This window comes from Somniosus microcephalus, chromosome 4 (genome assembly GCF_052327205.1).
Source record: "Somniosus microcephalus isolate GS21.2 chromosome 4, FLI_Smic_1.0, whole genome shotgun sequence".
Classification (NCBI taxonomy): domain Eukaryota; kingdom Metazoa; phylum Chordata; class Chondrichthyes; order Squaliformes; family Somniosidae; genus Somniosus; species Somniosus microcephalus.
The window spans coordinates 71,994,576-72,012,555 of NC_140990.1; the positions used below are offsets into that span (position 1 = coordinate 71,994,576).

The 17,980-nt window shown below is 46.9% G+C and overlaps 2 pseudogenes across 1 annotated transcript in view; both read left to right on the forward strand.

The window, feature by feature from the left end:
• The first annotated feature begins 8,222 nt into the window (after window positions 1-8,222).
• Window positions 8,223-9,955, forward strand: LOC147119193 (uncharacterized; annotated as a pseudogene).
• A 380-nt stretch (window positions 9,956-10,335) lies between these two features.
• Window positions 10,336-17,980, forward strand: part of LOC147119194 (uncharacterized) — a 71,539-nt pseudogene continuing 63,894 nt past the window's right edge. The window contains exon 1 of the transcript XR_015077875.1: window positions 10,336-10,767. The product of XR_015077875.1 is annotated as an uncharacterized LOC147119194 (transcript). The remainder of the gene's footprint in view (window positions 10,768-17,980) is intronic.

The window sequence follows — 17,980 nt, forward strand, 5'->3', positions numbered from 1 at the left end:
AGTGATCACCTCGCCAACCTGGAGCAGGTGCTCACTAGATTGAAGGAATATGGGCTCCGAGCTAATCGCCACAAATGCGAGTTTTTCCAGAAGCAAATCTCGTATTGTGGCCACGTTATTGATGAAGAGGGGTTACATAAGTCCCCTGAAAAGATTGAGGCAGTAGTCAAGGCTCCAGCACCGGAAAATGTGTCACAACTGAGGTCGTTCCTCGGGCTGGTGAACTACTACCATAAGTTCTTGCCGAATTTGTCTACAGTACTACACCCACTGAACACCCTACTGCAAACGGGGGTACCATGGAAGTGGAATGACGAATGTAAATGAGCTTTCCAGAAGTGCAAAGAATTGATCACATCAAAAGAGGTGTTGGCTCATTTCAACCCAGCACTAACAATTCGGTTGGCGTGTGATGCATCACCCTATGGTATTGGTGCGGTGCTGTCGCACAAATTCCCGGACGGCTTGGAGAGGCCAGTAGCCTTAGCGTCTCAGTCACTAACCTCAGCCGAGCGTAACTATGCCCAGATTGACAGGGAGGCCCTCAGCCTAGTGTGGGGAGTAAAAAAGTTCAACCACTATCTGCACGGGCAGAAGTTCACCTTGCTGACTGACCACCAACCACTTGTCTCCATCTTTAATCCAAAGAAGGGCGTTCCGGTGATGACTGCGCAACGGCTACAAAGATGGTCCCTTTTTCTAGGGGCGAACCAATATGAAATCGAGTATAAGGGCACGAAACAGCATGGAAACGCTGATTGGCTATCACACCTGCCACTGCCTACTGCGGAGGAAGCACCAGCAGTGGACCCTGTCAAAATATTTTATTTGACTATAATTGAACGCTTGCCAGTAACTAACGCGGATATAGAGAAGGAGGCCCAAAATGACCCGACACTGTCTCAGGTATATGATTTGACGGTGAAGGGATAGCCAACACATGGCGACTCACTGTTGCCAGCATTCTCATCCAGAAGAGAACAGCTGTCGGTATGCCAGGGGACCTTGATGTGCGGATCCAGAGTGGTAATTCCACCCAAGTTAAGGGAGAGAGTGCTCAATGAGCTTCACGAAGGCCATCTGGGAGGGGTGAAAATGAAAAGCCTTGCTAGGGCTTATGTGTGGTGGCCGGGGATCGATCAGCAAATCGAGGACCTGACAAAGAGCTGCTCAGGATGCCAGAAGGTCCAAAATGCACCACCACATACCCCTCTACACCCATGGGAGTGGCCCTCTTCTCCATGGCAATGGGTGCATATTGATTTTGTTGGTCCATTCATGGACTCAATGTTCTTAATAGCTGTGGATGCGCACTCGAAATGGCCTGAGGTGATCAAAATGTCCTCCACCACCATGGAGAAAATGATTGCAGTCCTACGGACCATATTTGCCAGGAACGGCTTGCCAGAGCAGATTTGCTCTGATAACGGACCACAGTTTGTGTCCGAAGAGTTTCGGAAATTTATGAGAAGGAATGGGGTAAGGCATTACACATCTGCCCCGTATCATCCAGCCACAAATGGATTGGCTGAGAGGTTCGTACAAACCTTTAAAAAGACAATAAGAGCCATGTGCGATGACGACATTCCACTGCAGCATAAGGTGGACAATTTCCTGTTAGCCTACAGAAATGCGACACATGCAGTTACCAACCAGACCCCGGCCATGATGTTCTTTAACCGAAGGTTGAGATCTCGTCTGGATTTGCTCAGACCAAATGTACGAAGAAATGTTGAGAATAAGCAATTCCAGCACATCAATGAGAAGCCGACAAGGAGCTTCAATGTAGGGCAACCAGTCTTGGCCTGCGACTACCGAACAGAGAAATGGCAACCAGGAACGATATGCACACGGCAGGGGCCACTAATTTACACAGTGGATGTTGGGGAGAACATTGTGAGATGCCATGTCGACCAGATCCTAGCGTCACAGGAGCGAGTCAACCCCATGTCTCATGTACCTGGTGATGAACCCGACATACAGGTAGCATCTACCCCAGAAACAGTAGCATCGGAAGCTGATGAACCAACCGACGACAGGGGGGCAGAATCGCCTCCGCACCAAGAGCAAGACACTCAGGAAAGGCGCTATCCAGAAAGGATCAGGAAGCCGCCCCAAAGACTGAATTTATAAATGGACTATTTTCAGTTAATGTTGCATGTTAAAAGTGTTAACTGTTAAATGAATGTTATGGTACTGTTAATCTAAAAGGGGAGGAATTGTAGTGTATGTACCTTTAAGGGGAGAACTACTTTTTACAGCTCCTGTATACTGTAGTACCAGCAGTGTCCACACCTGTAAATAAACCCTGAGTAGGGATCTGTACTTTTAGTTTTAGAGCAACCCTCATCCAGTAAACACCTGTTGATTGTTCCTCTGCAGTCTCTGTCGATTTATTGAAGGACACTCTACCTAAAGATACCCAGATTTAACACTTCCCACATACGGAGCAGGTGAACGATCTCTCCCGAGTGTGAACGCCCTGGTGTTTAATCAGTTCCTTAGAGCTTTTAAAGCAGTTCCCACATTCAGAACATTTAAACAGACTCTCGTCAGTGTGAACTCGCTGGTGTTTCGGCAGGTTAGGCAATTGAGTGAATTCATTCCCACACATGGAGCTATTAAACTGTGTGGCAACAGTGTGAACACCTTGGTGTCTGAGCATGTTGCTTAACAGACTGAATCCCTTCCCACACACGGAGCAGGTGAACGGCCTCTCCCCAGTGTGAGTGCGTCGATGAATTTCCAGCTCAGACGGGTAATTGAATCCCTTCCCACAGTTCCCACATTTCCAGGGTTTCTCTGTGGTGCGGGTGTCCTTGTGTCTCTCCAGGTTGGACGATCAGTTGAAGCCTCGTCCACACACAGAACTGGTGTACAGTTTCTCCCCGCTATGAATGGTGCAATGTTTTTTCAAGGCTGTGTAACTGGTTAAAGCTCTTTCCACAGTTAGTGCACTGGAAAACTCTCACTCGGGTGTGTGTGTCTCAGTGCTTTTCCAGTCACACTGATGATTGAAATCTTTTCCCACAGATAGAACAGACAAACATTTCTCTTTCCACATTCAAAGGCCGATGATATTCAGGTCCTGATGATTGGAGTGACTCCGTCAGATCTTGACGTGGTGTTTGGTTTGAATTTCCCGTCTGTAAATCATAGAAACATAGAAGATAGGAGCAGGAGAAGGCCATTCGGCCCCGCGAGCCTGCTCCGCCATTCAATGCGATCATGGCTCATCATCCAAATTCAGTACCCGGGCCCTGCTTTCTCCCCATACCCCTTGATCCCTTTAGCCTTAAGAAATATATCCAACTCCTTCTTGAATATATTTAATGAATTGGCCTCTACTGCCTTCTGTGGTAGAGAATTCCACAGGTTCACCACTTTCTGGGTGAAGAAATTCCTCCTAATTTCTGTCCTAAATGGCTTACCCCTTATCCTTAGACTGTGACCCCTGGTTCTGGACTCCCCGACAATCGGGAACATCCTTCCTGCATCTAGTCTGTCTAGTCCTGTCAGAATTTTATAAGTTTAAATGAGATCCCCTCTCATTCTTCTAAACTCCAGCGAGTACAAGCCCACTCAGGAGAGATCATTCACCTGCTCCGTATGTGGGAAGGGATTCACTAACTCCTCCACCGCACAGTCCTTGTGGAGACAAAGTCCCGTCTTCATGTTGAGGATACCCTCCACCGTGTTGTGTGGCACTACCACCGTGCTAAATGGGACAGATTTCGAACAGATCTGGCAACTCAAAACTGGGCATCCATGAGGCGCTGTGGGCCATCAGCAGCAGCAGAATTGTATTCAACCACAATCTGTAACCTCATGGCCCGGCATATCCCTCACTCTACCATTACCATCAAGCCGGGAGATCAACCCTGGTTTAACGAAGAGTGCAGGAGAGCATGCCGGGAACAGCACCAGGCATACCGAAAAATGAGGTGTCAACCTGGTGAGGCTACAACACAGGACTACTTGCATGCCAAACAACGGAAGCAACATGCGATAGACAGAGCTAAGCGATCTCACAACCATCGGATCAAATCAAAGCTCTGCAGTCCTGCCACATCCAGTCGTGAGTGGTGGTGGACAATTAAACAGTTAACAGGAGGAGGAGGCTCCAAAAATATCCCCATCCTCAATGATGGTGGAGCCCAGCACGTGAGTGCAAAAGACAAGGCTGAAGCATTTGCAACTATCTTCAGCCAGAAGTGCCGAATGGATGATCCATCTCGGCCTCCTCCTGAGGTCCTCAGCATCACAGATGCCAGTCTTCAGCCCATTCAATTCACTCCACGTGATGTCAAGAAACGGCTGAAGACATTGGATACTGCAAAGGCTATGGGCCCTGACAACATTCAGGCAATAGTACTGAAGACTTGTGCTCCAGAACTAGCTGCGCCCCTAGCCAAGCTGTTCCAGTACAGCTACAACACTGGCATCTACCCGGCAATGTGGAAAATTGCCCAAGTATGTCCTGTCTACAAAAAGCAGGACAAATCTGACCCGAACAATTACCGTCCCATCAGTTTACTCTCAATCATCAGCAAAGTGATGGAAGCTGTCGTCGACAGTGCTATCAAGCGGCACTTACTCAGCAATAACCTGCTAACTCACGCCCAGTTTGGGTTCCGCCAGGGCCACTCAGTTCCTGACCTCATTACAGCCTTGGTCCAAACATGGACAAAAGAGCTGAACTCAAGAGGTGAGGTGAGAGTGACTGCCCTTGACATCAAGGCAGCATTTGATCGAGTGTGGCATCAAGGAGCCTTGGCAAAACTGAAGTCAATGGGAATCAAGGGGAAAATTCTCCATTGGTTGGAATCATACCTAGCACAAAGGAAGTTGGCTGTGGTTGTTGGAGGTCATTCATCTCAATCACATGACATCACTGCAGGAGTTCCTCAGGGCAGTGTCCTAGGCCCAACCATCTTCAGCTGTTTCATCAATGACCTTCCCTCCATCATAAGGTCAGAAGTGGGGATGTTCGCTGATGATTGCACACTGTTCAGCACTACTCGAGACTTGTCAGATACTGACGCAGTCCGTGTCCATATGCAGCAAGACCTGGACAACATTCAGACTTGGGCTGACAAGTGGCAAGTAACATTCGCACCACACAAGTGCCAGGCAATGACCATCTCCAACAAGCGAGACTCTAACCATCTCCCCTTGTCATTCAATGGCATTACCATCACTGAATCCCCCACTATCAACTTCCTGGGGGTTACCATTGATCAGAAACTGAACTGGACCAGCCATATAAATACTGTGGCTACAAGAGCAGGCCAGAGGCTGCGAATTCTGCGGCAAGTGTCTCACCTCCTGACTCCCCAAAGCCTTTCCACCATCTACAAGGCACAAGTCAGGAGTGTGATGGAATACTCTCCACTTGCCTGGATGAGTGCAGCTCCAACAACACTCAAGAAGCTCGACACCATTCAGGATAAAGCAGCCCGCTTGATTGGCACTCCATCCACCTTCAACATTCACTCCCTCCACCACCGGCGCACTGTGGCTGCAGTGTGTATCATCTACAAGATGCACTGCAGCAACTCACCAAAGCTCCAACAGCACCTTCCAAACCCGCGAACTCTACCACTTAGAAGGACAAGGGCAGCAGATGCATGGGAACATCACCACCTACAAGTTCACCTCCAAGCCACACACCATCCTGACTTGGACCTGTATCGCCGTTCCTTCACTGTCGCTGGGCCAAAAACCTGGAACTCCCTTCCTAACAGCATTGTGGGTGTACCTACACCATATGGACTGCAGCGGTTCAAGAAGGCGGCTCACCACCATCTTCTCAAGGGCAATTAGGGATGGGCACTAAATGTAAGCCTAGCCAGCAACGCCCACATCCCATCAATGAATAAAAATTTTTTTTTTTTTTAAATCGACCCAATCTCTCCTCATATGTCATTCCTGCCATCCCAGGTATCAGCCTGGTGAATTTTCGTTGAACTCCTTCCTTGGCAAGAACATCCTTCCTCAGATAAGGCGACCAAAACTGCACACAATACTCAAGATGTGGTCTCACCAAGGCCCTGTACAACTGTAGCAAGACATCCTTGTTCCTGTACTCAAACCCTCTCGCTACGAAGGCCAACATACCATTTGCCTTCTTAGCCACCTGCTGCACCTGCATGCTTACCTCCAGCGACTGGTGCACAAGAACACCCAGGTCTCGTTGCACTTCCCCTTCTCCCAATCTATTGCCATTCTTAAATAATCTGCCTTCCTGTTTTTGCCACCAAAGTGGATAACCTCACATTTATCCACGTTATATTGCATCTGCCATGTTTCTGCCCAATCACCCAACCTGTCCAAATCATCCTGGAGTTTCTCAGCATCCACCTCACAGCACACACACCCACCCAGCTTTGTGTCGTCTGCAAACTTGGAGATATTACATCTAGTTCCCTTGTCTAAATCATTAATATATATTGTGAATAGCTGGGGTCCAAGGACCGATCCCTGCGGTACCCCACTAGTCACTGCCTGCCACTCGGAAAAAGACCCGTTTATTCCAACTCTTTGCTTTCTGTCTGCCAACCAGTTCTCTATCCAAGTCAGTACCTTGCCCCCAATCCCATGTGCCTTAACTTTACACGCTAATCTCTTATGCGGGACCTTATCGAAAGCCTTCTGAAAGTCCAAATACACCACATCCACTGGTTGTCCCTTATCTATTTTACCAGTTACATCCTCAAAAAATTCCAGTGGAATAGTCAAGCACGATTTACCTTTCGTAAATCCATGTTGACTTTGTCCGATTCTGTCACTGTTTTCCAAGTGCTCTGCTATTACATCTTTTATAATGGACTCTAGCATTTTCCCCACTACCGATGTCAGGCTTACCAGTCTGTAATTCCCCGTTTTCTCTCTACCACCTTTTTTGAATAGTGGGGTAACATTAGCTACCCTCCAATCCATGGGTGCTGTTCCAGATTCCATCAAATGTTGGAAGATGATCAGCAATGCATCTACTATTTCTAGGGCCACTTCCTTAAGTACCCTAGGATGTAGATTATCAGGCCCTGGGGATTTATCGGCCTTCAATCCCGTCAATTTCCCTAACACCATTTCCCTACAAATACTGATTTCTTTCAGTTCCTCTCTTTCCTCAGACCCTATGATCCCTGACATCTCTGGGAGGTCATTTGTGTCCTCCTTTTTGAAGACAGAACCAAAATATGTATTTAATTGGTCTGCCATTTCTTTGTTCCCCATTATAAATTCCCCTGATTCTGACTGCAAGGGACCTTTGCTTGACTTCACCAATCTTTTTCTCTTCACATATCTATAAAAGCTTTTACAGTCAGTTTTTATGTTCCCTGAAAGCTTACTCTCATACTCTATTTTCCTCCTCTTAATTAATCCCTTTGTCCTCCTTTGCTGAATCCTAAACTGCTCCCAATCCTCAGGTTTGCTGCTTTTTCTGGCCAATTTATATGTCCTCTCCTTGGATCTTATGCTATCCCTAATTTCCCTTGTTAGCCACGGTTAAGTCACCTTTTTTGTTTTATTTTTATGCCAAACTGGGATGAACAAATTCTGTAGTTCATCCATGCGATCTTTGAATGCTTGCCATTGCCTATCCACCGTCAACCCTTTGAGTAACATTCCCCAATCAATCCTACCCAACTTGCGCCTCATACCATCGTAGTTTCCTTTATTTAAATTCAGGACCCTAGTCTCTGAGTCAACTACTTCACTCTCCATCTTAATGAAGAATTCTATCATATTATGATCGCTCCGCCCCAAGGGGCCTTGCACAACAAGATTGCTAATTAATCCTTTCTCATTACATAATACCCAGTCTGAGATGGCCTGGTCTCTAGTTGGTTCCTCGACATATTGGTCCAGGAAACCATCCCGTATACACTCCAGGAATTCCTCCTCCACAGTATTGTTACTAATTTGGTTGGCCCAATCTATATGTAGATTAAAGTCACCCATGATAACTGCAGTGCCCTTATTGCACGCTTCTCTAATTTCCCATTTAATGCCATCCCCAACCTCCGCATTACTGTTTGGGGGTCTGTACACCACTCCCACTCGCCCCGCTCGGTGCTGGGAGGCCACTCCGGTTTGTATTGTCTTTATGTTTATCTCCCTGCCCGCACTTCTCTCCCCAATATAAACAAACCTCATGAAGCTCACTCTCCGCCGGCCATCCGGGCTCTCAGCCGGTTACCCGGACCTTCCCCAGAATGCCCCAGGCGGGGCCCCCGCGCAGGCGCGGTAGCGGCTCATTGTCCGGTGCGGGTCTTGCCGAGCATGCGCAGTCCACCGCCCAGGGCCCCGGCCGAGAATCAGCGCCCGCCGCGGAGCCCGGCACAGGCCGCCAGCACGGTGCAGAGATAGACGGATGTGGGAGGGGTGGTGTCCTGAGCATGCGCAGTCCACCATCCGGGGCATCGGCCCAGAATCAGCGCCCGCTGCAGAGCCCGGCACAGGCCGCCAGCGCGCAGGCACGGTACAGAGATAGACGGATGTGGGAGGGGTGGTGTCCTGAGCATGCGCAGTCCACCATCCGGGGCATCGGCCGAGAATCAGCGCCCGCTGCAGTGCCATTGCACAGGCCGCCAGCGCGCAGGCGCGGTACAGAGATAGATGGATGTGGGAGGGGTGGTGTCCTGAGCATGCGCAGTGCGGCCCGGCACCTGTGGAGCAGGAGGGGGCGTGGCCATGTGGCGCATGCACGGTGTCTGCCACAACTCAGCGCGGCGGCTGGAGCACGGGGGCTTATGGGTATTGCATCCTTTCAACCTGTGCAGCAGCTGGAGCCTGAAAATCAGCTTCACCGCCCCTGGGCTGGGAAAGGGGAACATGAGGCAACATTCTCCCTCTTACCCCTTTCTAAACTCGTTTTACAGGGTTTTAGAAGTGGAACATTTACAGACAGGAAGCTCAGACCAAACATCACGTCAAGTTCAGACAAAGTCGTTCGATTCATCACCACCTGAATATCATTGGCCTTTGCACATGGAAGGAGAAAGCAGTGATGACAAACCGCACACTTGTTCGGTGTGTGGACGCGCCTGACCTGGCAAGACACGTGCACCATCACACCGGGGAGAAACTGGGTAAAGGTGGGGACAGCGGGAATGGATTCAGTTCCCCACCTGCATTGGAAATTCAACGGCGCAGTCGCACCAGGGACAGTCCGTTCACCTGCTCTGTGTGTGGAAAGGGATTTGTTTGTTCATCCCACCTGCAAACACACCAGCGAGTTCACACTAGGGAGAGACCATTCACCTGCTCAGAGTGTGGGAAAAAATTCACTCAGTCATCCCACCTGCTGACACACCAGCGAGTTCACACTGGGAAGAGACCGTTCACCTGCTCCGTGTGTGGGAAGGGATTCATTGATTCTTCCACCCTGCAGACACACCAGCTTGTTCACACTGACGAGAGACTGTTTCAGTGCTCTGACTGTGGGAAGAGTTTTAAAAGCCCCCAGGATCTGAAGCGACACCAGCTTGTTCACACTAGGGAGAGGCCGTTTAACTGTTCTGAGTGTGCAAAGTGCTTTAAAAGCTCTGGGGCTCTGAAGGAACACAAGCGAGCTCACACTGGGGAGAGACCGTTTACATGCTCTGACTGTGGAAAGAGCTTTAAAATCCCCCAGGATCTGAAGCAACACCAGCTTGTTCACACTGATGAATGACCGTTTAACTGTTCTGTCTGTGGTAAGAGCTTTAAAGGCTCTGGTGATCTGGTGCGACACCAGCTTGTTCACACTGATGAGAGGCCGTTTACATGTTCTGACTGTGGTAAGAGCTTTAAAAGCTCCGGGGATCTGAAGGCACACCAGCGAGTTCACACTGGGGAGAAGCCATTCACCTGCTCCATGTGTGGAAAGGGATTCACTGAGTCATCCACCCTGCTGAGACATCAGCTTGTTCACACTGGGGAGAGGCCATTCACCTGCTCGGTGTGAAACATAGAAACATAGAAGATAGGAGCAGGAGTAGGCCATTCAGCCCCTCGAGCCTGCTCCACCATTCAATGAGATCATGGCTGATCATCCAAATTCAGTACCCGGTCCCTGCCTTCTCCCCATATCCCTTGATCCCTTTAGCCTTAAGAAATATATCCAACTCCTTCTTGAATATATTTAATGAATTGTCCTCCACTGCCTTCTGTGGTCGAGAATTCCACAGGTTCACCACTCTCTGGGTGAAGAAATTCCTCCTCATCTCTGTCCTAAATGGCTTACCCCTTATCCTTAGACTGTGAAACCTGGTTCTGGACTCCCCGGCCATCGGGAACACCCTTCCTGCATCTAGTCTGTCTAGTCCTGTTAGAATTTTATAAGTTTCAACGAGATCCCCTCTCATTCTTCTAAACTCCAGCGAGTATAAGTGTGGGGAGGGATTCACTGATTCATCCACCATGCTGAGACACCAGCGAGTTCACACTGACGAGAAACCTTTTAAATGTTCTGACTGTGGGAAGAGCTTTAAAATCCCCCAGAAGCTCAAGCGACACAAAAGAGTTCACACTGGGGAGAGGCCGTCCACCTGCTCCATGTGTGGGAAAGGATTCACTCAGTCATCCCACCTGCTGAGACACCGGCGAGTTCACACTAGAGAGAGTCCGTTCACCTGTTCCGAGTGTGGGAAAGGATTCACTCAGTCATCCATCCTGCTGAGACACCAGTGAGTTCACACTGACGAGAGACCCTTGAAATGTTCTGACTGTGGGAAGAGCTTTAAAAGCTCTAAGAACCTTAAGAGACACCAGCGTCTTCAAACTGATCATAGAATCTAACAGCACAGAAGGAGGTGATTTGGCCCATCGTGTCTGCCAGCTTTTTCAAAGAACTGTCCAATTTAGTTCCACACCCCAGCTTTATCCCCAGAACTCTGCAAACTAGTCCTCTTTAAGTACATGTCCAATTACCGTTTGAAAGTTCCTGTGGAACCTGATTCCAGCATCCTTTCAGATGATGCGTTCCAGATCTTAACAACCCTCTGTGTGAAAACAATTCTCCTCATTTCCCTCTGGTTCTTTTAGTAACTATTTTAAATCTGTGACCTTTGGTTACCGACCCACTTGCCAGAGTGAACAGTTTCTCCCTACTTGCTCGATCAAAACCCCTCATCATTTTGAACACCTCTATTAGGTCTCCTCTTAACCTTCTCTGCTCTAAGGGGAACAATCCCAACTTCTCCAATCTCTTCACATAACTGAAGTCCCTCATCCCTGGTACCATCCTGGTCAACCTCCTCTGCACCCTCTCCAAGGCCTTGACATCCTTCCTAAAGTGTGGTGCCCAGAACTGTACACAAGACTCCAGCTGAGGCCAAAACCCTGCAGCTGTACAAAACCCTGGTTAGACCACACCTGGAGTACTGAGAGCAGTTCTGGGCACCACACCTTAGGAAGGATATATTGGCCTTGGAGGGAGTGCAGCGTAGGTTTACCAGAATGATACCCAGACTTCAAGGGTTGTTACGAGGCGGGATTACACAAATTAGGGTTGTATTCCCTAGAATTTAGAAGGTTAAGATGTGATCTGTTTGAAGTTTTCAGGATAATAAGGGGAACAGATAGGGTAGATAGAGAGAAACTATTTCTGCTGGTTGGGGATTCTAGGACTGGGGGCATAGTTTAAAAATTAGAGCCAGACCTTTCAGGAGTGAAATTAGGAAACACTTCTACACACAAAGGGTGGTAGAAGTTTGGAACTCTCTTCCGCAAACGGCAATTGATGCGAGGTCAATTGTTAATTTTAAATCTGAGATTGATAGGTTTTTGTTACCCAAAGGTATTAAGGGATATGGGCCAAAGGCGTGTGTATGGAGTTGGATTGCAGATCAGCCATGATCTCATTGAATGGCAGAACAGGCTCCAACTGAATGGCCTCCTCCTGTCCTATGTTCCTAACTAGTGATTTGTAAAGGTTTAGTGTAACTTCCTTGTTTTTGTATTCAATGGCCCTATTTACAAAGCCAATTATCCCATACACTTTCTGAACCGCCTCACCAACTTGTCGTGACACTTTCAAAGATTTGTGAATATGGACCCCCAGGTCCCTCTGCTCTTGCACCCCCTCAAAATAGTCCCATTTAGATTAAACGGCCTCTACCTGATGTTTCTCCCAAACTGCATCACTTCACACTTATCCTCATTTAATTTCATCTGCCTTGTGTCTGCTCATTTCACAGTCTGTCTCTGTCCTGAAGTCTGCTACTACTATGCTCACTATTTACTACATTGCCAAGTTTTGTATCATCTGTAAACTTCAAACTTGTACACCTATACCCAAGTCCAAGTCATTTATGTATAACAAGAAAAGCAATGGTCCTAATCCCGACCCCTGGGGTAACCCACTGCATACTTCCCTCCAGTCACAAGAACATCCCTCAGCACTGCTCACTGCCTCCTCTCCCGTAGCCAATTATACCCAAATTACCATCAGCCCTTTAATTCCCTGTGCTTCTATTTTCCGAGTAAGTCTCTTATGTGGCATTTTATGAAATGCCTGTTGAAAGTCTATATTAACAACATCTGCTGCACTACCTTCATCAACCCTCTGTTACTTCAAAGAACTCAATCAGGTTAGTCCCATATCCAAGGAGGATTGAAAGATTGTGGTCGGAGCTCCTGCTATCTCCACCCTAGCTTCCCTCAGCAATCTGGGATGCATCGCATCTGGACCAGGTGACTTGTTAACTTTGAGTGATGACAACCTATTTAGCACCTCCTTTCTATCCATTTTTATCCTATCCAATTTCTCTACTCCCCCCTCCTCTATTGTGACATTAACTTCATCCTCTTCTCTTGTGAAGACAGATGCTCAGTCCTCATTCAGTACCTCAGTGATGGAAGCTACAGGCGGACCAAGTGATATCCAAGGTCGATGCTGAGCTATAGTACAGATGACAGACTTTGATCGGAGGTTCAAAACGGTCTTTATTCACAGGCCTGGGGAGAACCTTCTGGGACCACTCTCAAATCTGACTCCACTGAAAGTTTAGTGAGTTACATTCTTATACATAATCTTATCAGTCACATCCTGCCCTCGTGGCGGGTACAAATCTATCAATCATAGTCTCTAGTATTCTATTATATCCATTGCTTCTACCGCGTGACATTTTTACGCTTCTCCCCATATCCCGCAGTTAATCATGTTTTTTGCTTGTTTGACTTATACCAACTCCTCTATCACCGTGGCCTTCTTCTTATCTCCTCTTGTAGCCTGGAGCCACAGTCGTCCATTGTCCCTGCCAGATGGTCCGGCTCAGTAACATGTTTTCACAAGATAACAGTTCTTGTTCAATCGGCCTACTGGTCCGAACCATCTCTGCAAAGCACAGATTCTGACCTTGTAACCTGCTCATGTTACTTCTGCAAGGCAAGCATATTTGTGATTAGTTCCACCAGACTTTGATGTAAGCCATTTTGTCTTTTAGACAACCATGTTGTAGCTTCACAAACAAGCAAAGGCCGCCTTGTTACTCAATTCTTATGTATGTTATCTTGTATGTGTGCTGCCTTGCCTGGCTGAACAGGCATCTTCCCCAATTTTCCCATGAGCCTCTCAATTAATCATGTTTTTAGAGCTTAGCTGGATAAATACAATAAATACAGACCTATATACCATTTAACTCAGGGTATGAATTAATTTGCTACCTCCACCCTGTACACTGGTGCTACATTATACATATTCTAACATAAACTAAAGTATAATATTAATTTGGTTACTGCAATCCCCCCTTATGGGCCATTGGTCACCTTGACCCAATATGGCCAATTTGCTAGTTTAAGATTGTTTGCTATGAGTTCCCGTCGCCCTGGTGGTACCAGCCCAGGGTGCCTAGTGCTCATATTTCCACAATCCTAAACAAAGTTTTCATCAGTTCTTCTCACGCCCTACCCCTTGTTTGTTGGTGGTTAGCAACAGTCTTTCTTTCACCCCTTCCTTCTTTATTTGTTTGGTTACAGCTTGTGCTAGGTTTTGGTTCTTCCGCCACCGGCAATATCCACAAAGTAATAACAAAAGGATCATTAATACGACGCCTTGCACAACTACCAACACGTGTGATATGATCCTTATCCAGGGGTGTATATCGACATTTAGCCCCCAGTTCCAGATCTTATTGTACCAAGGAGTTTCTGCTAATGTTGTACTAATGTCTTTTTGTTGTTTCTTTGTCTTCTTCTATTTTATGATAATACTTTAAAATTTCCTTCGTTTCCTGCTGTAATTTCTTCCAAGCTTTCTCTTCCTCTAACTTAGGAATTGCCTTGGGCTCTGGTATGACATAAGTTTCAACCTCTTTATTAAGTCCCATATTATGAAGTGACCAGGTTTTCTCTTCCTGTGGTCTTGGTGGGTGTATATATTGGTGTCCTATCTGTGTAGATATCTTTGGATAAAAGCAAAAGTTTGGTTGGGGAATGGGACAAGTCAGATCTTGATATTCATATTTCTGTTCAGTTGTGGTGACACAAAATGTCCCGTTGTTCCTCAGTGCTACCCTTGTCCGGTGTATCCTCCTTGGGTGTACCTCAAGGGTGCAATTGGTGGATTTTGTGAATCCGCACTCGGCTGTGTCTCCCTCGGTGGGGGGTGTGTGCACACCCATGTCCTTCCCTTGTGGTGGCACCTGTCCATTACCACTCCCCTTAAGGTTCCATTCTTCTGGTTATTATCTTCATCCCTTTCCCAAATTGCCTTGGTGGGAACATCATATTTAACCCAACTCTCCCTTTGTATCTCTCCTATATTAATCACGTCGTATAGGGGCTGTCCCTCTTCTGGGATGGCCAATACAAAGCCAATCACTTTAGTCCATGGGGTCAGACAATTGCCTGCCCGGTATACTTGTCCCATTTTACACCCCTTACATAGGCTTTTATTATTTGTGTCAATCCAAGGTTCCAGATCCTCATTAGTAATCCAATCAGGGATTTGTCCATTATCTATTTGCCTCATGTTATGTTGAGCATTCAACAGTAGCCATGAGCCATACATAGCACATACTAATTCCTTATGGGTTTGGCGAGAAGCATTGTTAAGTCGATCAATAATTGTATTGATTGTTTCTGCATGAGGGGCTATCTCCTCCACCCCCAACAATTGCATTATTGTTTATTTTCCTGCCAGTGCCAATTGCTGGCTATTTCCAGTGGCTTGTTTTAGTAACTTCTCTATCTTTGCTTGTAGTTCTTCTACTCCTTCGTTTACCCTTCTATGTCCAGGTTATTAACTGTTGCTAACCCGGCCGCATACCCTGCTCCGGCCATTTCCAATACTCCCCGTTTCTTACGTCTTTGTAAGATAGATTTTCCCTGTGGACCCTCTAATTGTTTTACCCACAGGGAGTTCCATAATTGTTTTGTATGATTGTTACACATCGCAGGCATCTCAAAAGTACTCCTATTAATGGCAAGCTCACTAACTCTGTGTTACACTGAGATACACCTCACCCTGTGTTACACTGAGATACACCTCACTCCGTGTTACACTGAGATACACCTCACCCTGTGTTACACGGAGATACACCTCACCCTGTTTGTCTTGTTATTAAACCCCCTCGTGCTCCTTTGTTCAGTGACGGGCACGTTAGTGGGTTGTGGTAAGTTTATGTTTGTCGCTTTTCCTTTGTAACCTTATCTCCTCTGTTCTTCCCCTGATTTCCATCTGTAGTATTTGTCCTTGCCTGGGTCTCTCTTTGTGTTCCACATTAAAACATCCTATCATTCCCGTGTCTTTTTACCTATTTTGGGCCAATTCAGTGTATCCGAACTCTGCCCCAGATATGGGATCCCGATATAATTTGGTGGAATCTCAACTGCTTTGTCGAATCCGAACCCTAGATCTACAAATTTTCCTTTTCCTAATTGAAACTTTGGGATTATTTGAACATTGTCTTTAGTACATAGACACTCTATTTTAATCCCTTCGCCCTCTCTGGCCCGGATAAACAAAGTCACATTAGCCGTATTCTCGTGTTCACAATAATCACAGTACACAGTCATATCGCACCCGTCTCCTGGAGATGCTCCCCATTCCAACGACGGCGTATCGTTGGTTGGCATCTTGATTCCATTCTGGATGATGATAATGTTTGAAGTCTGGTCGATACCAATGAGCATCAGAAGTCCCACTACAGACTCAGGGCGGATACTTAACCACAAAATCCCGAGTTGCTCGCGCCTCCCACTAGACTCAGCGCTTATACTTAGCCATAGAATCCCGATGAGCGCGAACGATGCTCCACGTCATCTTTCTACAAGTTTATTGTTCCTGTAATAAAGATAGATAAAGGGGCCAGTCGTCACCAGCCGATTAGAATTATTCTATTCTTATCCGTTCGATCAGTTCAAACTGCTGTACTCTTGTTCATTTCTTGGTCTGTGGCTCTGTTTCCAGATATACTTGAAGATGCAGACCACGGTGTATAATATTAACATCACGCACAGCCCTATCACTGATATATGTAGAAACTCCCCTTCCCATTCTTTATACCTTCTAGCATACTCCTCACTCTCCTCAAAAGGCACCATCTCTGGCTTACTCATTGTCTTTGTTATATATCTTTAACTGAGTCCAGTGCTTCCACCTTCCTTTACCCGTTCCGGACTCATCTATACAAGCGCATGTGTGTCACTGTTCATTAATACTTTGTATGGTCCTGACCATCTGGGTGCTAGCCCTGGTTTGGCTGGTATTATTTCTGCCATCACCTTGCTACCTATTGCTGGGACCTCCTTCTGGTCGTCCCGTGTATCCTGTTCTAGATCCCGTATAATCTGTTGGTCTTTGGCCTCATGTCTGAGAGTGTGTAATTGTGTACACAATTGTTTAATAAATCTCCTAGTTCTATCCTTCAGGGGCCCGACATCCTCACCCCCGGTAGTGACTCCTTCCGGCAGTGTCATTGCTCGTCCGGTCATTAGTTCGAAAGGTGTCGGCCCCGTAGTTCTATTCGGAGTCGCTCTAAGTCTCATCAGTATACTCGGGAGTAACTCTGCCCATCCCTTTCCTGTGTCTTCTATTGCTTTAGCTCAGGATAATTTCAAAGTCCGGTTCATCCTTTCCACCATCCCTGAACTCTGAGGGTGGTATGGTATGTGGAACCTTTGTCTGATACCTAATAATGTGCATGTTTCCTTTATAACCTTCCCTGTAAAGTGTGTTCCCTGGTCTGAATCAGTCTGCAGCGGGACCCCCCATTGTGGTACTACCTCCTCTGCCATTATTCGTGCTACTGTTGTTGCCGTACAATCTCTAGTGGCGAATGCTTCAACCCATCTAGTAAATTGATCTATTATTACCAAACAGTACATTCTTCCCTTTGATTTCGGTAGAGGTCCAGTAAAGTCTATCTGCAACTTCTCCCATGGGCCTCTTGGTCTTGGCTGATGTCCCCACTTTACCTTGACAGGTTTCCCTATGTTATACTGTGCACATATGGGGCAGTGTCTACAGAATCTGTCCACTGCTTGTTTCATTCCGGGCCACCACCAGCATCGCTGGAGGTTAACATATTGGATATACCTGTGGGTTGTCTACCATGGTACAATCCCATTAATTCTTGTTGTATACAGCTTGGTGGACATATTTGCTGCTCTTTCCTCCATATTCCCCCCGCCCTTTCTCTTGCACCTCTTCATTCCCATAGCTGCTTCTCCTCCTGGGAGACTTCCTTATGTAATTTGGATATGTCTATATCCTCTGGTAATGCAGTTATAGCAGCTATGTCTATCTGCGTTTCTGGTTCTGTTTCATAGAAACATAGAAGATAGGAGCAGGAGTAGGCCATTCGGCCCCTCAAGCCTGCTCCGCCATTCAATACGATCATGGCTGATCATCCAAATTCAGTACTCGGTCCCTGTATTCTCCCCATATCCCTTGATGCCTTTAGCCTTAAGAAATATATCCAACTCTTTCTTGAATATATTTAATGTATTGGACTCCACTGCCTTCTGTGGTAGAGAATTCCACAGG